Source organism: Podarcis raffonei, chromosome 15 (genome assembly GCF_027172205.1).
Source record: "Podarcis raffonei isolate rPodRaf1 chromosome 15, rPodRaf1.pri, whole genome shotgun sequence".
NCBI lineage: Eukaryota > Metazoa > Chordata > Lepidosauria > Squamata > Lacertidae > Podarcis > Podarcis raffonei.
In genome coordinates this window covers 33,071,738-33,088,578 of record NC_070616.1, presented here as the reverse complement: position 1 = coordinate 33,088,578, position 16,841 = coordinate 33,071,738, and the positions used below count along the sequence as shown (strand labels likewise).

General features: G+C 47.4%; 1 protein-coding gene across 7 annotated transcripts in view; it reads right to left on the bottom strand.

Annotated features, from left to right (window-relative positions):
- ROBO3 (roundabout guidance receptor 3) overlaps positions 1-16,841 on the bottom strand; it is a 354,058-nt gene that overhangs the window by 185,140 nt on the left and 152,077 nt on the right. The gene's annotated exons all lie outside the window — the stretch shown is intronic.

Below are 16,841 nucleotides of genomic sequence, written 5' to 3'. Positions count from 1 at the left end.
AAGGGAGGGCAGTGAATGGCCAAAGCCAATTCATATTCCAGAGTCATTGATAGCTACAGTGCCCAAGGCTATTATCGCTCAAATTCATACTACCACATAATGGAAAAACTACCGTCAAAAGTGAACGTTTGCCATCATCGAAGGTCCCATACAGCTCAAAGAGAAAGAAGCAGCATGCAATGGCCTGGGTATTGGAGAGTGATGGGAGATCGAGAGATCGATGTCAACAGCTAAAGAATGTGGAATACCGTCCCCAGGGAAGCTTGCCTGGCAACTTCATTACATATCTTTAGGTGCCAAGTGAAAAGGTTTCCTTCTTTATTATGATATGCATTTTGTATCTTCATTTCCTATGTTTATGTTAACCCTGTGAGTGATTTAAACTTTTAAAAATGATTGAATTTTAAATTGCTGTGACCTGCCTCGGGACTTCACGGTGAGGGGCAGGTAAGAAAAGGAATAGATGTTGATGAGGCTGATGTCAATGAGTAGAGAGGGGTTTTTAGGAGGCTACATGGTCACACAGGTTAGGAAAGCTGGTCTTCAGAAGCATAGGCGAGTGTTGTGAACCAATCAAAATGGAGTGTTCTGAGGCCGCACCATATTTGGAACAAAGGCGACAGGAATATCCCACGTGGGGAGTGGGGGGGGGATGCAAATGGCCACTGATTAGGTCACTGGCAGCGTACTGACAGTCAGAAGAAAGCTTCCACCTCATCAGGGCTAATTAATGGCTGAATAGAGGTGTGTGCTTGTGTTAGCAGTTGGCAAACGATCAAGTGCATAATTAGACATTAGCATACATCCAGAGGGTCTTGCACCTCTAGATCCCAAGAGAATGAGCAATCTCCTTTCAACAACAGCCGCCCTTCTCTGTCAAGGGCTGTTTCCTCCCTTGGGAAGATGCACGAGTTACAGAGTCACCTGTGCAGCAAAGCTCAAGGAGCCACATAGTTCCAGGGCATGTACAGAATGCCAGCCACACCCAAGCACCTCAGCAACAACTTGCCCTTGTAAAATCCATGAAATTGAGAGGCTGCAGCCACTTTTGCCTCTGGCCCCGACCACCACTAGAATGTGGACTCCAGACACTTGCCCAGAAAGGAATGTGGCCCTCAAGCTGTAAAGAGTTTCCTACCTCTGATTTAAGTAGAGGTTGGACAATCATCCATTGGGGATGTTCTAATTCTTGATTAGTATTACGGGTGGCACTGTGGTTTAAACCACAGAGCCTAGGACTTGCCGATTAGAAGGTCGGCGGTTCGAATCCCCACGATGGGGTGAGCTCCCGTTGTTCGGTCCCTGCTCCTGCCAACCTAGCAGTTTGAAACCACATCAAAGTGCAAGTAGATAAATAGGTACCGCTCTGGCGGGAAGGTAAACAGCGTTTCTATGCGCTGCTCTGGTTCGCCAGAAGCGGCTTAGTCATGCTGGCCACATGATCCAGAAGCTGTACACCGGCTCCCTTGGCCAATAAAGCAAGATGAGCGCAACCCCAGAGTCGGTCACGACTGGACCTAATGGTCAGGGGTCCCTTTACCTTTAATCAAGCAGGAACTTCGACAAGATGGCTAACAAGGCCCCCTCTAACTAGGATTCTATGACCTCCCTTTCACAGTTCTTCCCATGTTTTGCCCTAACAAAATATGTGCAAGGTGTTTTTTTACTTAGGTATCTGCGCCTGAGTAGTGCTGACATTTAAAGAGGAGATGTTAAAAGCCCCAGGCGATCTGGACAAGACCTATTTCTGTGGCCCTCCTCTCCAATATGGACACTTGGATTTTCTTCACATATGACTGGATTGTATCAAGCGCGCATGGTGGCATTTGTGCAAAATTTCTACTTCCAAGGAAGGGACAGGTCTTAATTTTGGTGCTGCCTGTGATGAGTCCCAGCCCCTCCCTGGGGTTGTCTACGCATACAAATGATTCTCAGCAGAAGAGGCCCCCGGTAAGACAAATTGTGCTCTAGGCAGCTATATAAACTTAGAAAGTAAAGTGTCGGACAGAATTAATCCTTTTAATCATCTGCCGAAGCCTCTGGAAGCTGCCCAGAGACGTTTTTCAGCACCTTAGACAGAGCAGAACTTAAAAGTCTGCTACTACCTGATTTAGCATGTGCTCTCTTTCCTACATCTCTTACATAGCTAATGGATGAAAGTGACTCGCTCATGTCTTTTTGATCCTTGCTAGCCTTAAAGACTAAAAAATTATAATGGCATAAGCTTTTGGGGACTATTGTAAAATTCATGAGATGTGTGAAATGCTATCCTGAGTTACAGGTGTGTGTCTAGGTGTGGTGTGGGTATCATACAAAAACACACACACACAGTTAAAGGAGGAGGATTGTAAACAGTGAGGTCAAAGGGGAACAAAAAAAAACAAAGTACAGAAACAGTACTAATTGCATAATGAACAGTGGCCATTCACAAAACAGTTATTGTTGCTAACACAGACATCCTGGCATTGGTTAGCCAATTAACATATGCAGTGTGTTGTTGTTTGTTAAAGAAACCTTTGACCCAATTCAGTCCACACAATGGCAATGAACCTCTTGACAAATTGTCATGTAGTGGTTTCATGCTGCAGTGCAGTCGCTCTCTGAGGTTCCTTTGAAGCTTGAAATGCTAACACACAGATTTTGCATACATCAGTTTTAAATCTTTTTTCCCCAAAAAAGATATTTATTGAGATTTTACAAAAACATAAGTTTACATAATAGAAAAAAGTCACATAGAAAGAAAAAGATACAAAAAAGAAGACATAGAAAAATACATAAAAAAGAAAAAAGAATAAAAATAAAAAATACAAAAAACAGATAAAAAAGAATTAAAAACAAATCCGTTTTAAAACAACCGTACAACTGCACAGTTCTGGGTGCAAGCACCTAACATGTTTAGTTTCTACTATGGATAGGGAAGCAAAAGCGACAGTCCTCATTGCAATCCTTTGTCGCAATTCCAGGTCCAAGCGGTCCCTTAGAGGAGGTACTGTTTCAATCCATTACTGTGGAGATGGGTCTCCACAAACTTTGTCCCAGTGAACTCCCCAGGAAGGTTGAAGAGGTCAATGAACCTGACCTCAGAGACTCAAGCGGTTTTCCCAAGAGCCACAAAGAAAGCAAAGATAAGCTCAACTGGGGAGCGGGGGGGAGCGGGGGGAGCTGGCCCACAGCAGAGCTGCCATTTCATAAAATAAATCTTCACCGATTTAACTATAGGTTTTAACAAGGGAAGGCATGCTTTGCTTTTAGGTTGTCTGTGCGTCACAACAGACACCATCTCCTTCATGAAAGAGACGGAGGCGCTTCTCTAAGAACAAACAAGCAAGTAATTAATAATATGCACAACAACTGAGCTACAAATTTCACACGGGTCGTTCATATCCAAATCTATTCATAGCACCGCATCTTAGGATCTAGATCATGGTGGGTATATCAAGTATGGGGTGTAAGACTATCTAGATCAGCAGTTCTCAACATGTGGGTCCCCAGATGTTGTTGAACTACAACTCCCATCATCCCCGAGCTCTGGCCTAGGGATGATGGAAGTTGTAGTCCAACAACATCTAGGGACCCACAGGTTGAGAACCACTGATCTAGATAGTCTTACACCCCATACTTGATATACCCACCATGGTTATGACCACTAGTAGGGTCTCTGGTAGGGGCAGCCAGAGGCTGCTGAACTACAGTTCCCATCATATCTGACTGTTGGCCATGCTGGCTGAATCAGGTGGGAGCTATAGGAAGGGTACCGCAATGGTTACCTCTGGCCTATGGGGGAGGGATCTCTTTCTATCCTCTTTCCCAAAATGGTGATTAGTCAATAGACACAAAATCTTCACACAATTCCAACAACATTTCCTTAGTGTTCTAGCACAATTGCACTCCACTCTGTCACCATGAGGGCAGGAAAGACTCCATCTCAAAAAACTTATGGCAAATATTGAAACCAAGCCACTACAGAGGGTCACACTGCACATTACTTCTAAGTATAAAGATAGGGGAGGCAAGATCCTTCTCTCCCCCATCACAACCCCCCAAACTCTCCCCTCACCACTAAACAGTTACCAATACTGTATTAAACAGCTTCTACTAGAACATCTTTGCCCCATTAGTGCATGGGGGAGGTGGAGTTTGAGGGGGTCACAGGGTGGGAAGAATTAAACCTCCCCTCCTCATGTGCTGTGGTCCTGATCCAGATCCAATGCATGCATACTTTTGAGTAAGAAGAACATAGCTACAGACTACATTGCAATGTGTGGTTTGACCCCAAAATCCTCCCCACATAAATGAGGGAGAGGCAGGGAACATATCAGTTAGCTCTAACATGTCCCCATCAGGGGCTTCACGGTGGGGGGGGGGCAAATACCTGCCACAGGAAGCCTGCTGAACTTAGGCAGGTTCCCCATCCTCTTTTTGCTTTGTCCCTGGCTCACTTTTGGCAGACGGCCCCCAGGAGGTTTGCTGTGAGGCAATGCAGCCCTCGGGCTGCAAGATTTTCCCTACCCAAATTAGGGTTCTCAGTCATGTTAGGGGGCTCCATGAATTTAGCAGGCTCCTCACTGCAGACTATCAATGAAGATAAGAGGGGGCAGCACACAGACTTAACAGGAAAGTCAGGGCTTGCCAGCATGTTCCTGCTCTCACTCATGCAATTCTGAATCCATTGGGATGGGGAGAGACTATATGAATAGGGCTATTATCTTTCCTCCTGTAGCTGGAGTGGGGAGGAACTAGGGATGTCGGAGAATTCAGAAGGAAACAGAAGCAGCCGCTGAAACTGTCAATGTTTGCTTATTTGTCCCATGCCTTCAACAGAAATCAATCCAGCAAATACAATTGGTATTCACTGTTGTGGTTTTTAGTCTGTAAACAATATGGAAATTGATTATGTTTCTCCCCCCGTTTGCATTGCATCTCTTTTTTCAATGAAATGAATAGAATGGAATAATGTAACTCCAAAGCAGTTGCATAATAATTCTGTATTTAATTATGTAACATTCCACCACAGCAGACAGCGAGATGGGGAGCATAGTTTTGTCAGAAGCTGAACTGCAGTGGAACAGAAACAGCACTGCTTGTGATGAACATGAGGCAGGACCAAAATAAACACTTTTTAAGATCCATAGGAGGAACACGCAGCTTCCTTGCACACTCACAAATTGGGGCCAAGTTACAGAAGGGACTGCTTCACCCAATATATCCCTGCTCAGCAGCTGTGCTCCATAGATGGGGCACTGCTGAGGGTACCACTTAGTTTTTACTAGAAAAAGGCTTTTTATTTGAAAGGTTTTTATTGTTGCAGTTCCAGTCCCTTGGAATTGGCTACCGGCTGCAATTAGACAAGCTAGATGTTTAGGTGGCTGCTGAAGACACATTTGCTTAAGAAAGCTTTTCTTGAAAGGCATTCCCTGCCAGTTTTATAAAACATTAACTGTAGAAATGGTTTTATTGTTTTAAGGGTCTGTTATCTTTTGTCTTTTATCTCATTGTACACAGCTTCGATAGCTTCTGGCTGTGAAGCAGTTTATACATCTGTAAAATAAACGAATAAATTTTAATTCCTAATCCATGCAGAAACAGAATAACGTCCCACCACCACTTGACCCTAACCACTGCCTGAAAGCCTGTATTCCAGCTAAGCCCATAAAGAACAAGGCTCTCACATGAGGTATTTGAGAAGTCTTATCTGCAGACTTCACTCAATCAATAGTGCTGAAATCCTAAACTCTGATAAGCTCCAGGGATATTGATCTGTTTACCAATCATAACAATGATGTCACTCATCCTGAGACCCTCCTCCTACCAAAGCAGAACAATGGTTTCTTTTTTATTTGATTGCTGCTGATTTTGATCTAGCCCTCTTCACAAGAAAGGAATCTAGGGAACTTATTCTGCTACACAAGGGGCAAATGACTTGCGGCCAGGGAGATGACTGCCTGGAGATATTCCCAAGGAAGCATGCTTAAAAGCAACTTCAAAATGGGGAAGGGGAGAATTGACTTCAAACAGTAGTTCAAGAGGAGGTGGGCTTAACCCACCTTCTGTCAAGGTTCAGCCTGACCAGGACTCTGGAGATACCCCATCAAAGGAGAAGTCATGGCAGTCCAACACACAGCCCAAGGGAAGGATGCGGCCCTTAAGGCCTTTTTTGCCCCCCTTGACAACATTAGACACCCCACCCCACCTTGTAGCCCTTCTCCTGCCTTCCCAAAGCCAGATAAATGAGGCACTGGGCTCTGGGAAGAATCTTTGTGGGATCTGACAGGGTTTTAGAGTCCTTCAGCCTCCTTCCCAAAGCCTAGTTAGCACTTTCCCAGCTTTTGGAAGGTGGTGTGAGGGCTCTAGGACCCCACCACAGCATGGCACCTCCTTCTCAAAGCCAGGCACCTCACTTAAGTGGCTTTGGAAAGGAAGCAGAAGGGCTGGTTGGGGGCCAAATTATGGCCTTGCTTCCTCTCCCCATGCAACAAGGCAATGGACGGCCCACAGTTTCCATGTCAAAGTACTCTTGTGGCCGCCCTGCCCTAGAACAAGAGATTCTGGAGGGCCTGCTGAGGTACCAAATCCCAATGACATCTTGTCAGGCCACCCCTCAATGACCCCAACACCCTGTCTTGACTCCCAAGTCTATTCTTTCATTCCCAAGGGCCATTTGGGCCCATTGGGAAACCCACTACCTTCTAAGAAGCTTCATCATCAGGAGCCTACTTAAGAACAATGGTCTAGAGTGGAGGAGGGAGCAGCCAGAGACCAAAATGGTGTACTTTGTATCTTAGCAGGTAACCAGGAAGGGAAGGGACTGGTTGTAGCAATATGAATCTCTCAGTCCATCTTGGACCTGTGCTGGATATAGGTTCCCCCTAGGTCACCCTTGTGTCCCAGGTTTTGTGAACTCCTGTCTTGGCTCCAGGAACAATTGCAGTTCTTGCCATCAACCTTAGCCAACAGTGACTGAACAACATTTTTGGCTCTCCAAATGTTGTTGGGCTCCCAGATCCAATCAGCTGCAGCCAGGATGGGGGTATTCCAGAGCACCACCACCCTCAGCCAAATCCATCACAGCTATTTTCCAGCTCCCAAGAAAGACACCGAGAAATTGAAGCAGATGAACTCCTGCTTGCCAGGTCTTCAAGTATTAACTGGTCCTTTGCTAGCAAGAGAGGAAGATGCCTTGGATGAGTTGGAGTCGAGACCTGTCCCACTGGACATTGCCATGAAATATGGCAAGGGTGGGGGACTGGAGGGTGGGAGAGATAAACCAAAGATAAACTAAATTGAATGTCATTTAAAGAGGATTTTTCAGATGAGAAGAGAGTTGCTGAGACTCCCAAAGAGAGAAATAGCAAAGAGATTTGAATTCAAGTGTGTGTGTGTTGGGGGCAGGGAGGGATTTACTTTAATACATATGGGGGAAATAGTCTTGCAGACAAGTCAATAGAACTGAGAAACAGGGCACTTGGGAACACTGGCAGGCACAGGGTAGAAATTGGCAATAATTATGGAGGCAGCGGACAGGGTAAAATGACACGATAGGAATCTCTAAATACATAAGAGCATGGGTTTCAAGGTCATGCAGAAACTACTGCAATTATGGAACATTTAGGAAACGGTTTTATACTCGGGCAGAATATCTATCTGCCGTACTCTGTACTGCCTGCTCTGACTTACAACAGCATTTTAGGCCAGAGAAGGGTTTTTTCCCCATCCCCTGCCACCTGAATCTTTTCTCCAGAGATGCTCAAGATGGAACTTGGGACCTTCTGCATGCACTGCAGGCCCTTGTCCATTGAGCTACACTCTCGTCCATATAGCAATTTCAGGTAACTCTGCCGCAGTAAGGTTCTGGAAAGCAAGCTGGATTCAGTTCAAACAATCGAGCCACTCTTTCATGTTGTAGTAATTCCTAGGAACATAGGCAACTGCCACACCAAGTTAGGCCATTGGGTTTATCCACAATGACTGGTAGCAGCTCTCCAGGGTTCACAGGAATCCTACAGAAAACATGGGTTCTTCTGCATGCAAATCAGATGCTTTATCACTGAGTTGCTGTCCTTCCCAAAACCGTAGACTTCCTGTACAGGGGGACTGCAGCATTCGTTTCTTCTGAGGTGGGCCATTCCCACCCCATGAAGACACTTCTTGTTAGCAGCTGACACAGATGTTTAGGACTAGCATGGCAACTCTCCTCACATGCAGGGAAATCTGCAAGATGAAGCTGATTTGAAATGTCAAGTGGAGGATAAGCTCACACACACCCCTAGCATTTCCTCCATCTTCTCAACCACCAGCTGTAGCCTTCCACAAGAGGAATGAGTGCCACAAGGTGTCAGGGTCTGGGCAGAGGAGGAATGGTGGAGTTTGCTTCCCCAGCCTGACCCTTCCAGAGAAGAGAAAGACAGTTTAGAATTACAACAGGGGTTTGAGGGAGGTCAAAGCTCAGAGGCAAATGGGGGGGGGGAGAGTTAAGAAATAATGGGAGAGGAGGAAGAAGAGGAAGCACTGGGGGGGTGACAGCTGACAGAAACAGTGTCTTTATAAAGCATTCCAGACCCGCTCTCTCCCAGAACCCGGCAAGCCTTGAAAGTAAGAGAGCAAAGAGCTCAGAGGGCACTTGTCAGTACCCGCAGAGGAGGCGAGGAGGATGACGAATGAGGAAGTGGGAGAGAGATTCACTCGGGACAATGCCATTATCCAAGAGGCTGGGTTCTAAAACCTCTCTGTAAATACTGAATAAAAAGCAGACGGTAAAAAACATTTCTTGTCTTTGTATGTTCCTGGGCAACCCGGCCGTGGGAGTTGCTGGCAGCAGCCTGACACAAGGATGGGGAACCTATCAAATATTGTTGAACTCCAGCTCCCATGAACCCCAGGCAGTGCAGCCAACAGTCAAGGATGACAGGAGTTATAGCTCATTAACATCTGGAGAGCCACAGGTTCTCCATCCTTGAAGAAGCATGTAACAGACAGACTTCAAGGCATCTACAGCCATGTTTCCCAAACTTGGGAATCCAGCTGTTTTGGGACTGCAACTCCCATCATCCCTAGCTAGCAGAACCAGTTGTCAGGGATGATGGGAATTGTAGTCCAAAAGCAGCCAGAGACTCAAAGTTTGGGAAACACTGGGCTACAGTGAGGTGAGACACTGAAATAAGATGTCTAAATTCAAGAATGTGACAGCAGACTCACTAAAATAGACATAGCCAACGTAGTACCCTCCACATTGGACTACAATTCCCCTCCTCAGCTATGCCTGCAGTGCTCCAACAACATGTTGACTACTTCTACACTATAATTTAGAAAGTAAAAGGGTTCTTTTCTTTTTCTTTCCTTTTGAACATCTACTTGCCAAGATCTGCAAAACTAGCCTCAACTCTTTTGTTCTTAAATTCACAGGCCATTTTTTAGAAAAATGATGTTTTAGAAAACCAACCGTACTGCTGCCATCTACTCATGGTCACAAGATGGATACAACAGCAATTAGCTGAGGGTCTCCACCCTTGAAATATTCATGATATGGCCCTTGCCATTCTGAGTTGCTTGGACCCACCCAAGAACCAGGCAGGCAGGCAGAAATTAGCAATGCTGATCCCTTCGCATAAGAGGCAAAGGGAATCCTTTCCCGCTTGGTCTACATAGATCCTGTGCCATTCCTTGATTTACTTATGGATTGCACCGGGCGTCTTTCCACTGGCCTAATTCCAAGATGGAGAGGGGAATCCTCAAGACGTTTGAAAGAGGGAGGTTTGTGAATGCAAAAGAGATGGTCCCAGACTCCTTGTATTCCTGCTAACATCCTTCCACACCAATTCCACTCCTACCCCTACTCCCCCCACAACCAAAGTCGGTCCTTGGTGTGGCTATTTGGCATGCAAGTCAGGCTACTGCCTCTCGCCAGGCACCACATTTCAAGAGCTGTCAGAGAGAGGAATCCCAGCTGGTGAAAGCAGACACTGCCTGCTGCTGCTCCTTCCCTGGGGCAGAATCCGGTCATGAGCCTCCAGCTGCGAATGGTGTCACTAGCTGGCTGGGTCATTGCTCGTGAGACGCTCATGTCAGTGGGAAAGGCTGGATATTTAATCAAAGCATTTAGATTTTACTTTTTGGCTTCATGGAGTCACTGAAGCAGCATGACCCTTTCTGTAAGATCAGAGGCCCAATACGGCAAGGGAAGCCAGATGTTGCTGGACGACAGCTCCCATCAGGTCCAGAAAGCATGGCCAGTGTTCAGGCATGACAGCAACTGTCATCCAACAACATCTGGAGAACACAACGTTGGCTACACCTGCAATAAGCCACAGGGAGCCTCAAGCAGCAACAAGCCAAGAGGAGCTAGAGGAGGAGCAGCATTCAAAACATAGCAGTCACAACAGGAGAAAGAGGAACAACAATGGCCTGAGGATCATAGGTTTCCCTTGCCTGCTTTAGAACATAAGAGGAACCTTATGGATCAGGCCCATCTTGACTAGCATCTTGTTCTCACAGCAGCCAACCAGATGATGATGATGATGATGATGATGATGATAATAATAATAATAATAATAATAATAATAATAATAATTATTATTTATACCCCGCCCATCTGGCTGGGCTTCCCCAGCCACTCTGGGCAGCTTCCAAAAAATATATTAAAATACTGTACTACATCAAACATTAAAAGCCTCCCTAAACGGGGCCGCCTTCAGATGTCTTCTAAAAGTCTGGTAGTTGTTCTCTTTGACATCTGGTGGGAGGGCATTCCACAGGGAGGGCGCCACTACCGAGAAGGCCCTCTGCCTGGTTCCCTGTAACTTGGCTTCTCGCAGTGAGGGAACCGCCAGAAGGCCCTCGGAGCTGGACCTCAGTGTACGGGTAGAACGATGGGGGTGGAGACGCTCCTTCAGATATACTGGACCGAGGCCGTTTAGGGCTTTAAAGGTCAGCACCAACACTTTGAATTGTGCTCGGAAACGTATTGGGAGCCAATGTAGGTCTTTCAAGACCGGTGTTATATGGTCTCGGTGGCTGCTCCCAGTCACCAGTCTGGCTGCCGCATTCTGGATTAGTTGTAGTTTCCGGGTCACCTTCAAAGGTAGCCCCACGTAGAGCGCATTGCAGTAGTTCAAGCGGGAGATAACCAGAGCATGCACCACTCTGGCAAGGCAGTCCGCAGGCAGATAGGGTCTCAGCCTACATACCAGATGGAGCTGGTAAACACCTGCCCTGGACACAGATTTGACCTGTGCCTCCATGGACAGCTGTGAGTCCAAAATGACTCCCAGCCTGCGCACCTGGTCCTTCAGGGGCACAGTTACCTTATTCAGGACCAGGGAATCCTCCACACCTGCCCGCCTCCTGTCCCCCAAAAACAGTACTTCTGTCTTGTCAGGATTCAACCTCAATCTGTTAGCCGCCATCCATCCTCCAACCGCCTCCAGGCACTCACACAGGACCTTCACCGCCTTCACTGGTTCTGATTTAAAAGAGAGGTAGAGCTGGGTAACATCCGCATACTGATGAACACCCAGCCCAAACCCCCTGATGATCTCTCCCAGCGGCTGCCTGTGCCGCTGTGTCTATGGGCAACCCACAAGCAGGACCCAAGCACAAGAGCTCTCTCATCTTGCAACTGGTATTCAGAAGCTTTAGACTCCAACTGTGGAGGCAGAACATAGCCATCATTGCTAGTAGCCATTGATAGCCCCTCTCCGTCATGAATGTGTATTTTTAAACCATGCAAGTTGGTGGCCCTCACCGCCTGATGTGGATCCATAGTTCAATTATGCGCTGTTTGAATAATTTCCAATCTGTCCTGAATTGTCCAACATTCTGTTCTGTTGGATATCCATGAGTTCTAGTGTTTTATGAGAGGAAGTGTGATGGCCTGGGACTCAGGCTCGGACTCGGAACCAGAGGAGTCTCAGTCTGCACCGGATCCTTTGCCTCAGGCATCATCTGCACCAAGTCTGGGGCCTGACCCTGAAGAGTCCCAGTCTGCACAGGTTCCCCTGCAACAAACACCAGCTGGACCGAGTCAGGGGCCTGAGCCTGCCCTGGCTCCAGATGCAGGGATTACCTCGTTGCCTTCAGCTGGGCCATCACTTACAGCTGCTCCACTACCGGTTAGGTCAGGGGAGGCTGAGGCGGCCCCTGGGTCTAGTAACTCACTGACATCTCCCGAGCTGCAGAGACTAAGGTCTGAGAGAAGGAGAGACCTGAGTACTCGCAGGAGGAGTGCTCGCCTTTGGGCAAAACAGGGAGGTGAGTCGCCAGAGGATCAGGACTGGCCATTACCCCAACAAAGATAAAAGGCTGTCAGACCCCGCCCCGGGTTGCGGGAGCAACATTGCTGTATGCCAGGGACTGCCTGAGATCCTGTACCTGTCCTTGCCTGGTTTCCTGCCTCGTGTCCTACCTTGGCCCTGTTGGACTGACTCCTAGCAGAACCTTCGGATTCTGGACCGGTCCTGGACCATGTTTCACGGGTTACCCCCGGGCCCAGCACAGGAAGAAAAACTTATTTCTATCCCCTTTCTCCATGCCATGTGTACGTTTACAAACTTCCAACATTTCACCTCTCACTTGCCTTTTCTCTAACCTGAAAAGTCCCTAACACTGCAACCTTTCTTCAAAGGGGAGTCGCTCCATCCCCTTGATCAATATCCTTTTTTGAAGTGAGGTGACCAGAGCTTTAGGCTATGACATGTTCTGCAATTGCTCGGGCACCACGTTCCCCAATGGCAGCAGACTCCAAGAGGGAGATGAAAGGAAAGCACTTGGCTTCCTGACCGCAAATGTTGACCGGCCGCAAATGTTGTTCCAACAAGTTTCTTAGCCAAACATTCCAGTCCGCAGGAGAACCGTGGAGCCATTACTTTCTAGGATGCTTAGCTGGGGCAAGAGCACAAAGGCAGCCACAGCAACAGAGAAGGGCTGAATTTGTGCCGTGGGTGGGTGAACACTTGCCCACTCACTAAAAGGAAAGCCACTAGTCCTCACTGAGGTGGTAAACTTGCATTTCAGGCTACAGATGATATGACCAGATGCTTCCCCATGAAAAACAAAATCTCTGCATCTAGGTCAGGCTTCCTCAACCTTGAGCCCTCCAGATGCTGTTGGAATACAACTCCCATCAGCTCCAGCCAGCATGGCCAGTTGTCAGATATGATGGGAATTGTAATCCAACAACATCTGCAGGGTACCACGTTGGGAAGGCTCATCCAGATATTATTATTTTCTATGACACCATCTATGTACACAGTACTTTACCAAGAATAGGCAGGATAGGTCCTTTCCCCAAGGGACCTATCGTGTAAAAACAGAGTGCGGGGGGGGGGGCAGGAAGATGAAGAGGCAAGAAATGAAGGTCAGAATAAACAGAGGAGGGGAATATGCAAGTATATCACAAGAAAGTGTTATCTGATTTGTTCATTCTTCATACACAGGATACCTTTTTTCATATCAGGGAGCATTCAGTCAAGTGACTCCCCATTTATAGTATGAAGTAAAGGTTTACCACTAGGCCAGGGTGTTTCAGATTCAAAAAACAGCCAGGTTAGACCAACCCATTTGGACACACACCAAATCAAAAAACCACCTCCTTTTTCAGCCAGTCCCTCTTGGAAATAGAAACATTTTGAATGATTTTCCCTTTAAAACTGGCACTCCTAGGTAAGCACACCAGCCGCCCTGTTTAAACACTCAGCCCAGCCCTTAAATTGTTCTCCAAAAGACTCCATCCCCACTGAGTGGGCCTTTGGGGGCAGAGGTCCAGGGCCCCACTCAGCAGAATGAGCAGGAGAGCTCTCAACACAGCATTGGGGGGTGGCTTACCACATTTTGAAATATGGACATGCGCATCACCATCTGCACATCACCATCTGAAGAGCAACCCTCCCCTCACCACCGCAACACACACAAGACTTGCAAATTCAGAGTCTAAAAGTGCCTAAATGAACACCGCTTTCATTGCCTCTAGTTACAGCGTACTAAAAGATGTCATTAGATGGGTTGTTTCAGAGTTTGCAAAAAAAAGAAAAAGGGGAGGAAAAGGCTGTGTCAGCCATATGAAAAATTCCAAAGGTTGAGAGCCATTCTACTCATTATCCAAAATGAGATGGTATAAATGAGGCTGTAGAATTCTAGACCATACCACTTCTGTATGGTCTGTATATGTATGTGCCATATTTTTTTGAATACTCACCCATATAACACACCTCCCTGTTGGTAATAAACTAGCACACCAGGGAGATGGCTGTTGCTAACCATACTGTACGTGCTTGCTTTCAACATGCAATGAACCTTTTGCATTGGGGAGCATTTGAAAATGGGACCATCACCCTCCCCCCACTGGAATCTCAATTGGCACAGCCCAAGGAACTCTACCACCACATTCTGCCTAATGTGAACATCGGCTGCAATGGTTGTTGAGAATGGCATTTATGTGTGTGCATTTTCTGGTGATTTACAAATGCCAAGTCGTTAACAACCTCTGCTTGATAAGACTAAGGATCTACGTAGCCTAGCATTTCGTGCTCTAAACAGTGGGGAAGGGCTGCAGCTCAGTGGTAGAGCATTGCATGCAAAAGGCCCCCCCGTCTCAATCACCATCATCTGCAGGTAAAGGTGGAGGAGACACCCTGTCTGATACCCTAGAAAACAAGGTGAGGCAACATGGTTAACCAAATCGAAGTCAGAGTTCTCTAGTTCAGGTGTAACAGGGGACTCTGCCTTAAGCCAAAATCTTCATGTCAAAAGCCACCGTACAGCAGGAGGAGGGGAGGGAGTGCCCAGCCACAGTGCTTGTTCCCTGCTTAGTAAACCATGGTTTATGAAAGCGACAAGGATTGTCCTAACAGGGGCATCTTATCCATAGAGGCTAGTGGCGCGGGACGCCCTGGTGCCAAGTTCTGGAGGGCACCAAGAAAGAGGCGGAAGCTGGACGCGGTGCCTCCCGGCATAATCTCGCCACCCTCGCCTGCCTCTGCCATGCCGAAGCAGCGCCGCGCCCAGAGCCTCCGTCTGCCATGGCTACCATGGCATAAAGCAGCCAGCTGAGCCGGGAGGTGCTGCATCCAGCCTCCGCCGCTTCCCCCCAGAGGAGCCGCCCTCCAGCTGCTGCCTGCCTCCTCCAGCCCCTCCAGCAGCGCTGTCCTCCCTAAAAAAACTCTGGGAAACGGTGGGTGGGGCACCAGAGGGAGCTTTGCACACGGTGCCGGATATGCTTAAGATGACCCTGTGTCTTAACCAGGCCAAGGGGTGTGCGTAAGGGAAATAACGGTCAGAATTCACCAGACCTCATGCCCCTTTACTTCTCTAGACACTTTTTTCTAGTGCATCTCAGCCTGCCAACTTGCCCCCACTCTTAGGATGCCAACCGCCCTCCATGCCCATTGCTCGTCCAGCCAAGCTATTTCGCAGCTCAGAACTCAAGCAGAAATGTATCCCACGCACGCCAAAACAAGATATCCTCGCTGATCCTGCGGTGGGTTTCGCAACGACGCCACCTTCAACATTCCTTTTATAAACTCATGGTTAAAATAGCAGCATCATGTTCAATGTGCTGGCGGGAGAGAGCACCGAAAGTACGGCACAGATGTGCGATGCTGCTATTATCAAGATCTCCTGTAGCGCTTTTTCCAGAGGCGCGCACTTAAGCTGCCTCTAATTTCAGTGGCACGGAAAGCAGCCGTTCGCATCACAGATAATTTGTCGCCATTGAAAATATTCTGTAAATCCAGAGGAAATCGGGGTGGGGGGGAGAGATGGAGAATTAGTGGCTGGGGCAGGGGAAATGCCTTCCATCCTCCTAAGTGTAATTACAAACAGCAGCTTTGCAGCCAAACAGACAAAGAAGGATTAGAGTAAAAAGTGGGTAAATGCCATCAGTGTGGTCGGGAACGACTGGAGCAAGCTGCAGTGAGCTACACAGCAAAGCAAAAAGGAGCAAAAACCTATTTACTTACTGAAAATGTGAGGGGGAGAATCTCTAGGGATCATAGGCCTCTCTATCTGTGCCAGCTCTAACTGAATATGAATGATACCTATTTTCTCTGTAGCTGAACCCAATTTTAAGAATGCAGCACACTCACATGTCGTTGTTCTCACCATAACCACCAAGGGATCTGTTCAGGACACCTTAACATTCACCTGAGTCCTTATAGACCACCGGGGCCAAAATGTACGGGAAACGGCCCTACTAGAGAAGTTAACCAACAAACTTAAACTAGCATGGGGCAAACACCGGGTCTTCAACCCGGTGTGGTTCCTCTTTATTACATCCAGAGAACAAAGGGACAATGACCAATCCCCCCACAACAGCATACAAATCAATAGAAAGGTAAAGGTAAAGGACCCCTGGACGGTTAAGTCCAGTCAAAGGTGACTACGCGGTTTCGGCACTCATCTCACTTTCAGGCCGAGGGAGCCAGTGTTTGTCCACAAGCAGCTTTCCGGGTCATGTGGCCAGCAAGACTAAACCGCTTCTGGTGCAACAGAACCGTGATGGAAACCAGAGTGCACGGAAATGCCATTTACCTTTCCACCACAGCGGTATCTATTTATCTACTTGCACTGGTGTGCTTTCAAACTGCTAGGTTGGCAGGAGCTGGGACAGAGCAACGGGAGCTCACTTAGAGTCATGGGGATTTGAACCGCCGACCTTCCAATCAGCAAGCCCAAGAGGCTCAGTGGTTTAGACCACAGCGCCACCCGCGTCCCTATACAAATCAATATGCTAGCCTGACCCAACAACCTATTCTGCCCCCTCAACACATACAAACAAGCCACAGTGCAGTCAACTAAATGTAGCCAACAAAGCTTGGGATCCCCGATCTCTAGCAATATCAATAAAAATAAAT